We start from the raw sequence: 15106 nt of genomic DNA, 5'->3' as shown, positions 1-15106 counted from the left end.
TGAATATACATACACACCAAAACACACATACGTATATAATGACAAGATAAAACATTTTTCCCTTAATGTTTCAAAGCAACAAATGTAGAAGAGATGCATTATAAGTCATGCATTACAAATGCATTATAAATCGAAACTCTCCAAGGAGACACCAAGATAGAATTAGACTTGTAGGAGATTTATCGGTGAAAACAATGTCAAGGAGCAAGAAAGAGGGAGCAGAATGCAGAAAGAGAATTCAGACTGTGATCTGACACCCCAAAAAGAGAGAGAGCAGGAAGGTGGATTGAATAGAAAGAGCTTCAGATTATAGTACAGCTTCGAGATAGTCTTGCCTAGGCTTATGGGGATGCCAGATAAAATTTTGTAGTTTAGAGCACTCCTGTGTTGGGCAAGATTCGTCCAGCAAAAATTATCCCTGCACACTTGTTGAACATAACCTTGACATAAAAGCAATGCCTAGATTCTGAAATTCAGCTTTCAAAGCTCTCCACCAACTATGCTTCTTGCAGCAGGTTCTCCTGAAGGGAGATCCTTAGCTCTCATGTGGAGGTCAAATGTCTCCTCCATATGTTAGATCCATTCTGTGGCATTTATATGTATTACATATAGGAGTCTGTGTTCTGAAGAGAGACTCCTTGGGTTCAAATCCCAACTCCAAGGCTAAGACTCAAGTGAGACAAGCCAGGCCACTATAAGGCAAAAAGTTCAAGGAGGGCCTTATTCCTGAGAGTGAGTGCTTCCTTAAATATTATGCCCTGGGACCTCACCCTAGTCCAAGCCTTGCCCAGGAGATAATTTAGTAGCTATGTGACCTTAAACCAGTTTCTTACTTTCTGTTTCCTCATCCTGAGAATAATGCATTCTACTCACAGGACTGTCATGAATATTATATGAGTTAATGAGCACAGCTGGCAGTTGGCCAATTCCAGTGCCAGATCCAGCCTCCTAGAGGAACCATGCTCCTGCAGCTTTGGGTGTCACCTGTTGTGCCAGGAGCACACCGCTGCACAAGAGGAGATGCCATTTGAATTCTCTGTGAATGTTCAGAGGAGGAATGCCAGAGCTACTGGCTAAAATCTATCCAAACAAAAGAAATATCCCCAGGATGGACTTTCTGGTTCTCTTCTTGTTCTACCTGGTTTGGTGCTGATTGGTATTGTTACAATCTGCATCTGCTGGAAAACCCATTGCTTGAAAGGCCTGGTCAGAAGAGGAGCACAGATATTTTTGTATATAGTTCGAGAGTGCCTTCATAGAGCCATGCTAAGATTGCTTCATTACCTCTTCCATACATGAAACCACACCTTCAGTATCCTGCATTTCATATTGCAAGGAATGGTTTATACTGAATACACCTAGGAAATATTTGTCCTCTGTCAAGAGCTGGAGTTCTTGTATTACCTTTTTCTGCCTTATCTGCTGCTGATTATAAACCTGGTTTTTTTCACCCTAAGTTGTGTAACCAACCCTGGTACCATAACAAAAGCAAACATGTTACTGTTTCTTCAAGTTTATGAACTTGATGAAGTGATGTTCCCAAAGAATGTGAGGTGCTCTACTTGCAATTTAAGGAAACCAGTATGATCCAAGCACTACAATGTGTGTAATCGTTGTATGCACTGGTTTGACCATCACTATGTGTGGGTGAACAACTGCATAGGGCCTGGAACACCAGGTACTTCCTCTTCTACCTCTTGACATTGATGGCCTCGTCAAGAGGTGTGTTTTCTGTGTTTCTGGTCCAGTTGGTAGTGGTGTCAGACTTGTACCTGAAGACTTACATCAATGACCTTGGGCATTTGCAGGTTGTTGACATTGTCTTTCTTATTCAGTACCTGTTCCTGAGCTTCATGAGGATTGTCTTCCTGTTGGGCTTTGTTGTGGTGCTGAGCTTACTCCTGTGGAGCTCCCCGTGCTTTTGTCTCTACCTGGCTACCACCAACCAGAACACTAATGAGTGGTACAGAGTTCACCAAGACTGGTGCCAGCACTGCCCCCACATGGCCTAGTCCTCATCAGCAGAGCCCTAGGTTTACCAGAACATTCACTCACATGGGCTTTGGAGCAAACTTTGAAAACTCTTTCTACCTGCTACTGCACATTATGAGAGAAAGAAGAAGTAAGAATGGGAAGAGTGTTACTGCCTTTTAAATATAGCATACTTTTATTTATACATATGGATAAAAAAATGAGTTAGTGAATAAGAACATTTTGGACAACGCTTGCAGTAATGTGTTGACTGCTCATATTATCCCCAGTATTACATTTACATTTAAAATTCAGATTTTCAGGCTCCATCCCCTTACCCAAACAATTTTGATTCAGCAGTTTTAGGGTGGGGTGGAAGAGTATCTTTGTAATATACTCACTTACTTATTCTCATGTGCACCCAGGTCTGAGAACCACTGACCAACTCCTTTCTTACTACTCAGCCATTTGCTTCTCATTTATCTCAATATTGTTCCAAGTACCAGAACTTGAGCAATGAAATCAGACTGTGTCAGGTGTGCTTTCAGCCCAAAGAAATCTGTGGCGGAAGAACTCAAGAGATGCAGGGTCCAGTCTCATTGACCCTGACCTTGACCAGGTTAAAGTCACTTCATATTTAGCCATTAGAAGTAGAGGACTTAAATATATGTATAACTGAGTCTCTTTGCTGTACAGTAGAAATTAAACACAACATTGTAAATCAACTATACTTCAATAAAATTAAAATAAAGAAAAAGAAACAGAAGACCTGAGGTGCTTTTCCAATGGGCACAACAAAGTTCTGCATTACTGTAGTCCCATTTGAACTGAATGAACTTTTCTTCCTTTTTATTTCTTACCCTCCCATCTGACTCTCTGAAACCACCTTGCTTCCTACAACCTCCTCAAGAATGGTGCTCTGGATCTCAGCAAGGAGCAGTTTTGTGAGCAGCACCTTCCTTTCACATATAGAATTGCTATGTGAATTGGTTGTGAATGCCTCCAAGCCTACAGACATCAGGCCCGAAATAGTGCTCTCACCCACAAGCTTTGAAGTCTGTCATCCTCGAGATACAACCATGAAAAGTGCACAGGTGCAATTTCAATTGGAGCTTATGGGGGACAATAGCTTTTGATTGAGATGCAATTCCATCCATGTCAGAAATCAGCTGCAGCATAATCAACAAATTTGTATTAAATGACAGTACCACTTCACAGTGAGTTACCTTATGTTCTGAAGGGAAAACACAAGCTTGAGAAATGGAAATGTTTTGTCTGACTCTCAAACAGGGGCTTAACACAGAATAAAAGCCACAGGTCCAAACACAGCCTGAGGAAGAAGTCGCTGGGACAGGGAACACACCTCAACCTGGCTATCAATTCAAGCTGTCAGGCTTCATTCATTACATGTCATGACATGTTCAGCATATATGGCCTTGCCAATCACCCTTGTGGGGCGGTTTTGGTCGTGGCAGGCAATGGTGGGCTGATTAATCATTAGTCCATCCTGATGTCTTACTTAAGATGAAAGAGTAGGAGATTTTAGGTAAGATGTTCCTGAAGAACCAAATGATAAGATATAGTTTATTTCTATAAACATCTATGTGTTATTGACCTGGATCAGAAGAAAAACACGTTTGTGAGTGGGTTGCTGGTTTCTCAAGGCTTGGTGATTAAGCAGCTGTGATAAGTTGTTATAAGGCTGTTGACTGGAAATGATTTGACTTAATGGCATGTGCATGATCATTAATAATATGTCCTATTTAGCCATTCAAGTTACTTCATGAATATTCGTGGGGTCTAGGATCTTATGTGGATAAATCTTATATATTATGTAATATCAGTAGTTTAGTGACATACTTATATGCATGTGGTAGATAATTAATGTATGATTATACATATTATGTATTATGTATGATAAAGCATACTAATATATGTGCTAGGTCACAGGATGCACTAGGTACATAGTGTTAGAACAATTCAAGATAATTTTTAACACTGACATCATACATGATAATAATACTTCACTGTTTGTATACAAGTTTTCAAGAAATAGTTTAAATAGAATTTCAGTTTGGGGAGCTGGAGCTTCTTCCTTGAATCCTAGGGAGAAATGTTATTCTCCTTTTCTAGTTTAAAAAGCCAGAGTAATAATATATTACAAAGACTCTTCATTTTAGGAGATTGTTTTCAACAACACTTGTTAATGGTATAAGTATAAAAAATAGGAGAACATATAAAAGAGATGCTAATTGCCCAATGATGATAAGTGGGTATTCAAAAGATTGTCCTCCAATTCATGTTAGTGTTAGTAGATCTGTTACTAGTAATCACAATAAGCATTGACTAAGGGCCAGAATATTTGATATATGATGTATTGGGATAATTGCTAGAATTAGAATTGCGAAGATTAGCTCTAATATACCACCTAATATGTTGAGGGTGGATTGTTGGAATGTGTAGGTGAATAGGAAAAACCTTTCTGGCTTGTTGTGCAGCAGAGTGCTGAGTTGGGTAGCTGGAGTATAGCTGTCAAGGTCTCCTAAAAATCAGGTGAGAATAGTACTAGAATTAGGAATAAGAGCCCCAAGATGTCCTTGATTGTGTAATATGTGTGGAAAAGGTTTTTGTCCATGTCAGATGAGATTCCTGATGGGTTATTAGAGCCCATTTCATAAAGAAATAAGCAGGCCAACAATCAGTAGCGTTAAAATAATTAATGAGAGAATAAAGTGAAAGGCAAAAACATCAGTTGAGAGTGGCTTTATCAACTGAAAATCACCTTCAGATTCATTTGACCAGGCTAGGGTCAATATAAGGAATGGCTGAAAGGAGATTTGTAAATGTCTGCTGTGCCCCACAAGTATATGCCTCATGGTAGGCTGTAACCCATGAATGCTGTGGCTACTACTGTTTAATAGAGGAATGATTCCAGTATTTCATATTTCTAAAAAGGCATGAGATTCAAAATATAGGCCTTGTCCTATATGAATGAATAAGCAAATGAAAAATATGAAGGCTCCATTTACATGTACCAAATAATTCATCCATAGTTTACATCTCAGTAGAGATTCACAGAGAAAAAGACAGCTGTTGTATCTGATGTGCAGTGTATAGCTAGGAAGAGTCCTGTAAAGATTTGTGAAATTAAACATATTTCTAATAGGGAACCAAAGTTTCATTATGATGAGATATTTGAGGGGGCTGGTTTGCCAGTTGCAGCTAAGTCCAGTTAATGGAAGATTAATATGGTTGAGGTTAAATATGAAAATTTGTTGGAAATGTCATTCATTTAGGTTAGATAGGACTTATGTTATTGGAATCCATTATCCCTGATGCAATTATATGAGATTGCTTGGAATGTGGCAGTGTTTGCAGCTGTTTGGTCATACCATCATTCGATTGATAGAAAAAATATAATTCCTATTCCTCATCCAATGAAAAGTGGGAAAAAAAGTTGGAAAAGGCTGTTGGCAGTGACTAAAAATAATATGGTAATCAGATATTTGAAAAATTAATTAATATTAGGGCCTGAATGTATATATCATATTGAAAAAGCTATAATTGACTATGCAACAAAAAGTGCTACAGGTATAAATATACAGAGAAATAATCTAGTTTAAAGCTAAATGATAGTTTTAAGGTTTGGATACTCATTTATTGTCAGTTTAAGTTTTTCATGGCCTGAGTAAATAAATATTTTTGTAGAAATAAGACTAGTGATGAAGGCTGATGAAGGCTTTAAATGGTGTTTTTTAAATAGTATGGGTACAAATCATTTATGTAGATGTTAGAAGTGGTTTCGATTGGTAAAATTGATATGAATGCTGTTATTAATAGATAAGAGGCAAATAGATTTATTACTTTTATTTGAAGTTGCACCAATTTTTTGGCTCCTAAGACCAATAGATTACTTCTATCTTTTAAAAGTTTGAAAAAAAAATCTTATTTTGGAGACATGAATTAGGAGTTCTTGCATAATTTTTTGGTAAATAAGAAGCTTTGAGGTGACATTTGGTCAGTGACTGGAGCAAATCTTGCAGATATCTGGAAAGTGTTGCAACAAGGGAGCAACTAGTGCAAAGGCCCTGAAATAGGACCATGTTTGGCTCCTGGAAGCATAACAAGGAGGCCAGGGTGGCTGGAGCTTGGTAAGCAGGTGGAAGAGTGTGGGAGAGATGGTCAGAGAGAGTGGGCAGAGGTCAGGTCCACCTTTCTAGGCCATTGGAGGACTTTGATTTTTACTCCAAGTGAGATGGGAAGATTTAAGGGTTTTGAGGAGAGGAGTGATCATTCTGCTGCTGTGTTGAGTAAACTGAAAAGATCCAAGGGAAGCCAGGGAGAGCAGATCTTGTAACAGATCCAGCTGGGAGGTGCTGGCCACTGAGATCAGAGTTGTACCAGTGGAGGTTTTGAGAAGTAGTTCAGTGATGGATATTATCCTGCAGGATGCAGGTGAAATCAGGTGTTCAGTTTTGGGCATGTGAAGTTGATCAGAAATCCAAGTGAAGATGTCCTGTAGGCATGTTGACAGGTGTGAGTATGATAGCAGCCCAGGCCCTGTCTGGGTTGTAGATGTATTAGGATACATCAGTGAAGAGACAATATTTAAATCCATGAAAATAGGTGGAATCATCTGGAAAGTGAGTGTAAACAAGGAAGCATCTGAGGTCAGAGACCTGTAGCACTCCAACATTTGCCAGTTAGAGGATGTCAAGGAACCAGCAAAGAAGGCTGGGAAGGCGTGACCCACGGGGAGGTGAGTGGAGAGAGATGCAGATCAGGAAGCTGGGAAATAAAGAGGAAGGTGAGATTCCCTCTGTCATGTGGTGTCACTAGGTCAAACGTTTGTATATATATACTTATGTACAAAATGTATATATACGTATGTACAGTGTTCGCCTTCTTGACATTACTTCATGAGGGCATTTTCCCATATAAATGATGGTTTAACACTGTTAACAAGAAATGTATATTTGACTTTGCCTGTGCCCGCCCCGAGCCAGCGATCCTCCATGCTCCCTGTATCCAGTGAGACGCGCTACACACTGATGGAGCGGACATGAGCAGAACAATGGTGGCCAGGCTCCGACTGGGGATGCTGCGTCTGGTGCTGCTCTTACCTATGCAGATTTATTCAAATCAAACAACTGTTGTAACACCTTCAAGTAACTCCTCCCAGAATATCTCAGCTGCCCCCAATCCAGCCAATGCCACCATCATGTCAAGTGATGATGCTCCGCAGTCAACAGCCAGTCTCTTCATGATCTCAGTCTCCCTTCTACATCTCTGCTGTTAAGAGACTCAGGCCAAGAATCATCTATACATCCCCATCTTCTAAACCCAGTTCAAAAGGCATCTAGACATCCAGTGTGACAAGGAAAAAAACAACAACCAGGGCTTCATTGAATGAATCTGCTGATTCCACACCTTATTTTATTGACAGAAATTGTAGAGAATCCCACATTTGATTGGTTTGAAGAGCATGTGAAGGGTTTGACTAGATGATGAATGCCAATATTAAAGCTGCAGGAGTTTCCTGTACAAGATGAAGAGAGACAATATCCAAAATTAGTTGAGATGATTTTCTTAAATGTGGCTTAAGAAGTATGGGCACATAAAACTCTACCTTGAAAATGAGAATAGATTTTATCTTACTTAGAGATAAAGAATAGAATGTGGAACAAAGATTCAGTTTTCATTTGGTCCATTAAATTTATAAGGCCACAAAACAATTGGGTAAAACAGAAAGCTTCCATGATTCTCTTTATACCTACATTAGAAGGAACTTTCAGGTGTTACTGCAAATCCTCAATGTGTTGTTTCAGCATTACTAACTTAATGCTGATGTACTCTAAATAAAATTTTATGTTAAGCTATCACTGTTCTCTTGGGAACTGAACTCTTTCTTCTGGGGCTTTGTATTTGACATTGAATTTGGATTTTTATATAGCCATTGACATGTGCCAACTCAATGATGGATTGGAATCTACCCCAAATCCAAGCATAATGAGTACATTTTGCTTATATACTTATCAACTATTCTTATTCAAAAAGAGTGCTAGATTCATTTAGCTAAACAGATAACAAAGAGTAGAAGTATATTGATCTCAATTAATTTCAAAATGTTTTTTATTTCTGCATAGGTTGAATAATTTTTACAATTTAAAAAATGGTCTGTTTTGAAGGTAAAATTGACAAATCTTGAAATTAAAAAGGCACATATGTGAAGGAACCAAACTGTAAATCAAATATTTGAGAACTGAAGACTGGAAGCTTGCTTACATTAAATTCAGAAAAAATTTATACTCTTTTCTGTAAATACTTCCTTTTAAACTGAATCAGAAGAGCCATATTTGGAACACTTTCTGTTATCATTCAATATTTTTAGACAGTTGGAACCTGGTCTTAAGCCTAAAGTGGGCTTGATTTTGGAAAGTAAAACTTTTCACAACTGCTTTGATGCACAGAATCCTTTTTAAAAGTAGCCATTCCCTAAAGTCTTTTGTTCACATGGTCACACAATGATGCTTAGATGTTCCAAAATCTAACATGGTCACAGTTAACCAAAGTCATATTTTTCTATCTTTAGAAACCTACACTGGAATAACCATATCCAACAGATCTCAAGCTACTGTGTGTGTGAATGAACATTCTCTTTTGTTTCATACCTGAATGCTGTATCTCTATTTTGGATTGTATATTGTTTTTATTGTATTTATGCTTTGATTTATAGTAACTTCTCATGTTATGGAATCGATTTTGTATTAAACATAAACTGTAAACAAAAAGAAGTGGCTGAAAGAGCAAAAAAATCAAGATATGTATATTTTCCTTGCTGTGTTATACTTAATATATAGAGGGAATATAGGGCAATTATAATGATATTAATTTCTGTTATGACAATGGTAATGTTGGAGCATGAGAATGATATTACTACAAACAGTTCTCCAATTAATTTGATTTTGGGGGTTAAAGTTAGGTTGGTGAGAGTTGCTAGGAGTCATAATGCTGCTATAGGTGGAAGGAGTGTTCATAAACTGTGAGCTAGAACTATAGTTCAACTGTGAATTTGTTCATAATTCAGGTTTGGTAGGTAGAATAATATTGATGATGTAAGACAGTGGACAATTATTAAGGCTGTAGCTCCTATACAGCTTCCTGGTGTTTAAATAAGAATGGCTACAATGACTAGTACTGTGGCTGAAAGAGTGATTTTAAGTCTGGCATAAACAGATTGAGCTGGTTATGATTGGTCCTCAGAAGAATAATATGAGGAGGAGTTATGCCATGTAATTTGTTAAGAGGCTTAGTATTGTTCTAATTCATCAAGTTTTAGCAGTAATGCTGCAAGTAGATTCAACAAGTAGGGGCTTCTGCTTTGTGCTTTTGGTAGTCAAATGGTTGTTGCTATGACTTGAGTGTTGACTATATGCAAAGCACAGCGCTTTACAAGCATATTATTTCATTTTACCATCATGACAACCTTATGAAGTGAGTATTATTTTCATTATATAGATGTAATTTTTGAGGCACAAAGAGGTTAAGTAACATTCCCCAAATCGCAACGTTAGGAAGTAGAGAATCAAAGTCTATGTCCAGTTCCATCTGTCTCTCAAACCACTGTTCTGTTTTAAGGTGATGTCTTTGAAGAGAATAAAACAAAAAGTATGACATGACTCTTTCCTATGTATTATGATATATATCTGGAGAAAGCTTTAAACATACCAGATAAAAATTTTTAAAAAGTCCATTTTGAAAAAGGCAGATCACATATTCTGCAGAAGTAGAAAGAGCATCAAAGCGGGGTTGTAATTTGTACAGGTAGGAATAAGTTAGAGAGGGCATCTTTTTGCTGATCCATCTTGTTATCTAAGCAGGACTGGAAAGACTATAGAATAGAGGACCTGAAACTCAACCCATCTCAAGAGGTGAGTGGGCTCCAGGGGAAAGACCCAGCTGGGTATTAGCAGGCAATATGTGCCACTTAGATGAATGGATCTAGAGTGTCTGCTCCAAAGAAATGAAACCCAAAGAAGCAGAGTATACTGGTGGGTGAGCAGAACTTACACGAGAAGGGGATTTATTTGCCATATGGAGAATGATAATGAAGTGGGTCAGAGGGAAGGCCGGCTTATTCACACATTTATCAATAACAACCTTTGTGATCTTGGACAAGTTATATACTCCCTGATTCTGTTTCTTTATCTAGAAATTGGAGATAATAATGTCACCTACATAATAAAGTTGTAAGGAAGGTTAAAATGATTCATGGAAAGCAATTAGCACAGTGTCTAAAATAGGTTAGGTACCCTATAAAGGCTTCCTATTATTTTAATCATACACAGGACATAGTAAAAATAGAAGGGGGAAGTTATCAGAACTGGAGAGGTCAGCAAGGGAGAGAGTAAAGCATATGACAGCACGGAAGAAGTTGTTGGCAATGAGATGTACCTTGGATGGTGGATCATGGGCATGTGGTTGGTGGAGTTAAGAAGTACTATAATAACTGATCCTTTTATATGTGCCAGACATGACTTAACTCATTACAGATCTATGACATAGGCTACTATATTGCCCCATTTTACAGATGTAGAAACCGAGGCTCAGGGATAGGGATAAAATAGGGATTCAAATAATCTATTTATTGTCCTCAGGTTTTTATTACATCATTGGTTCAGAATTATTTTGGTGCCTATACCAGATGTTGGGGAGGATTTTAGTCCTGTCTAGCCTCTAAACTGATTCTCTTTAACCTCTAACAATCCCAGCTACCTAATAAAATGACATTTTGTGTCTTAGGATACATTTGATCTAATCTCACTAGATTATTATCATTTTCCCACACTTTATCCATCCCCCAAATTATTCATTCAGTCGCTCATTCAACCAATACTTGTTGTTAAGCTGTTTCCAACATTCTAGATACAATTCAGGATGTAGTGACTCAGAGATGATAAAATACAGAGGCAGAGATGCAGGTAAATAGATATTCACAGATCGCTCTATAAATATTATGGTAGAAGCTTAATAGACATGTGTATATTGGGAGGGAGTGTCACAGGGAACAGTCAAGAGGCCATTTATCTCACCTAAGGAGCCCAACTCTTGAAATCTAGAATTAGATTAGTTCCTGGACACTCTCATTCTTTCCTCTATCTCATTTCGTCTCTGCCTGCTCTGTGCCCAATCCTTGCTTCATCCTTCAAGCCTCACATTGACTTCAGAATCATCTCCGTCTCAGTCCCTGGAATTTCTATGTAAGTTCCTGTGACCATATAATGTTTAAATTGACTAATCAATATTGAAGGTGAGACTTGCCTTTTTCCCAAAAGTCAAAAGTCATCTTTAGATGACAAAGAGATGGAAAATAATGACTAAATTCTGAGGGAAGAGGCAGAGAGAGAACTATGGCAGAAAAATTCTATATATCTCATTCTCAGTTAAAGGAGATTTTGTGTGTTTTTTGTTTGATTGCTAGATCTTGAACTAGTAGCTAATATTGAATGTAGCTATGAATGGCACATTAATTAGGGCAAAAGTCTCATAACCACAAAAAGCCTATTTCAATGACACCACAGGGGTTATTCTATCCTTCCCTCTTTTTTTATGAACAGTTGTTCGTCACCTACATTGGGCAAAGCAATGAGATAGATACAAAATGGAGGGAGACATATACCCTACTCTTTTTAAAGGAACCTCTTTGTTTTTTATTGTCACTGTAAATGACTACTGAGATAATTTTTAAAACTTTAACACAGACCTTTCTAGGCTAACAGAATCACAGCCTCTAATTTTATAAATCTCTCTTCTTCTGGTATCAAGAGTTAAAATTTGTGGAACAAAAAGATTTTCCTAAGAACACAAAATCAGCTGTTAATCACGTGTATACCTTACTTTTAAGGAACTTTATATCATTTACTATAGTGTATATGAAACAGAGTCAGTATTACCCCAGAGAAGCAATGAAATAACCAGACTATATATAAAGATTTGACAGGGTCACAAGGATTGTTCAACATACACAAATCAATCAGTGTGATACACCACATCAACAAGACAAAAACTACATGATCATCTCAATAGATGCAGAAAAAGTATTTGATAAAATGCAACATCCATTCATGATTTAAAAAAACAAACCTACAAAAGTGGGTATAGAGGGAACATATCTAAACATAATAAAACCTATTTATGATAAACCCACAGCCAATATAATACTCAACAGTGAAAAGCTGAAAAGCCTTCATGCTAAAATCTGGAACAAGACAAGGATGCCCACTCTCACCACTTTTCTTCAACATAGTATTGAAAGTCCTAGCCACAGCAATCAGAAAAGAAAAAGAAATAAAAAGTATTCAAACTGGTAGGGAAGAGGTAAAAATGTCATTATATGCAGATGACATGATGCTATATATAGAAAACACTAAAGACTCCACACAAAAACTACTAGAACTGATAAATGAATTCAGCAAGGTAGCAGGATACAAGATTAACATACAAAAATAGATGCATTTCCTTACACTAACAATGAAATATCAGAAAGGAATGTAAACAAACAATCTTTTAAAAATTGCATCAAAAATAAACTACTTAGGGGGACTTCCCTGGCAGTAAAATGGTTAAGAATTTGCTTTCCAATGTAGGGTGTGCAGGTTCGATCCCTGGTTGGGGAGCTAAGATCCCACATACCTCGTGGCCAAAAACATAAAAAAAGAAGCCATATTGTGGGCTTCCCTGGTGGCGCAGTGGTTGAGAATCTGCCTGCCAATACAGGAGACACGGGTTCGAGCCCTGGTCTGGGAAGATCCCACATGCCGCAGAGCAACTGGGCCCATAAGCCAAAATTACTGAGCCTGCGCGTCTGGAGCCTGTGCTCCGCAACAAGAGAGGCCGCAACAGTGAGAGGTCCGCACACCGCAATGAAGAGTGGCCCCCGCTTGCCGCAACTAGAGAAAGCCCTGGCACAGAAACGAAGACCCAACACAGCCAAAAATAAATAAATAAATTAATTAATTAAAAAAAAAAAAAAAACAACGTACCGATGACTGAGCCGCACCCCACAGCAATTAACTCTGAATGTCTACAGATAGGACCCAGTCCAGACACTATACTTTAAAAAAAAAAAAAAAAAAAGAAGCCACATTGTAACAAAATCAATAAAGACTTATATGCTGAGGACCACAAAACATTAATAAAGGAAATTGAAGATGATTCAAAGAACTGGAAAGATAGCCAATGCTCTTGGGAAGAATTAATATTGTTAAAATGACCATACAAGCCAAAGCAATTTACAGATTTAATGCAATCCCTATCAAATTACCCATGACATTTTCTCACAGAACTAGGACAAATAATCCTAAAATTTTATATGGAACCATAAAAGACCCAAAATTGTCAAAGCAATCCTGAGGAAAAAGAACAAAGCAGGAGGCATAGCCTTCCCAGACTTCAGACAATACTACAAAGCTACAGTAATCAAAACAGCGTGGTATTGGCACAAAAACAGACATATGGATCAAGGGAACAGAATAAAGGGCCCAGAAATAAACCCACATACTGATGGAGAATTAATTCTTGACAAGAGGCAAGAATATACAATGGGAAAAAGACAGTCTCTTCAGCAAGTTGTGTTGGAAAAGTTGGACAGCCACATGTAAATCAATGAAGTTAGAACACACCCTCACACCATGCACAAAAATAAACTCAAAATGGCTTAAAGACTTACATATAAGACATGACACCATACAACTCTTAGAAGAGAATATAGGCACAACATTCTGTGATGTAAATTGTACCAATGTTTTCTTAGGTCAATCTCCCAAGGCAATAGAAATAAAAGCAAAAATAAACAAATGGGACCTAATCAAACTTATAAGCTTTTGCACAGCAAACGAAACCATAAACAAAATGAAAACTCAACCTACAGACTGAAGAAAATATTTGCAAAAGATGCGACTGACAAGGGCTTGATTTGCAGAATATACAAACAGCTCATACAATTCAGTAACAAAAGAACAAACAACCCAATCGATAAATGGGTAGAAGACCTAAATAGACATTTCTCCAAAGAAGATATGCAGATGGCCAAAAGGCACATGAGAAGATGCTTCTCATTGCTAATTATTAGAGAAATACAAATCAAAACTACAATGAGGTACCACCTCACACCAGTCAGAATAGCCATCATTAAAAAGTCTACAAATAATAAATGCTGGAGAGGATGTGGAGAAAAGGAAACCCTCTTACACTGTTGGTGGGAATATAAATCGGTGCAGCCACTATGGAAAATAGTATGGAGGTTCCTCAAAAAACTAAAATTAGAGTTCCATATCATCCAGCAATCCCACTCTTGAGCATATACCCAGACAAAACTATAATTCAAAAAGATACATAGATCCCTATGTTCATAGCAACACTATTCACAATATCCAAGACATGGAAACAACCTAAATGTCCATTGACAGATGAATGGATAAAGAAGATGTGGTACATGTGTACAATGGAATACTCCTCAGCCATGTAATGCCATTTGCAGCAACATGGATGGACCTAGGGATTATCATACTAAAGTGAAGTAAGTCAGAAAGAGAAAGACAAATACCATATGATATCACTTATATATGGAATCTAAAATACAACACAAGTGAACATATCTACAAAACAGAAACAGACTCACAGACATAGAGAACAGACTTGTGGTTGCCAAGGGGGAGGGGAGTGGAGTAAGGAAGGACTGGGAATTTGGGATTAGCAGATGCAAACTATTATATATAGGATGGATAAAAAACAAGGTTCTACTGTGTAGCTCAGGGAACTATATTCAACATCCTGTGATAAACCATAATTGAAAAGAATAAGAAAAGAATATATATAAAACTGAGTCACTTTGCAGTACAGCAGAAATTAACACAACATTTTAAATCAACTATGCTTCAATAAAAGTTTTAGAAAATAGAGATTTGACAGTTATTTATGGTCCTAATAGCTAATATTCTCAAAATGCTTTTAAGCTATTCTGATAAGGTCAGTCCATAGCACCAGTGACATTTCCCAAACCCCACCCAGAGGCCAAGAGTCTTTCTCTTTCCATGCTGTTGCTGGAGCTGATGCTCTGGTCTAGCGTGCTTATTCC

The 15106-nt window shown here is 37.7% G+C and overlaps 1 pseudogene; it reads left to right on the top strand.

Moving 5' to 3' along the window:
* Positions 1-1108: 1108 nt before the first annotated feature.
* Positions 1109-2126, top strand: LOC118906504 (annotated as a pseudogene).
* Positions 2127-15106: the final 12980 nt, after the last annotated feature.

The sequence above is a fragment of the Balaenoptera musculus genome, chromosome 13, assembly GCF_009873245.2.
Source record: "Balaenoptera musculus isolate JJ_BM4_2016_0621 chromosome 13, mBalMus1.pri.v3, whole genome shotgun sequence".
In the NCBI taxonomy this organism is placed as follows: Eukaryota; Metazoa; Chordata; class Mammalia; order Artiodactyla; family Balaenopteridae; genus Balaenoptera; species Balaenoptera musculus.
The sequence above is the reverse complement of the archived record's forward strand: the minus strand, read 5'-3'. Positions and strand labels throughout refer to the sequence as shown.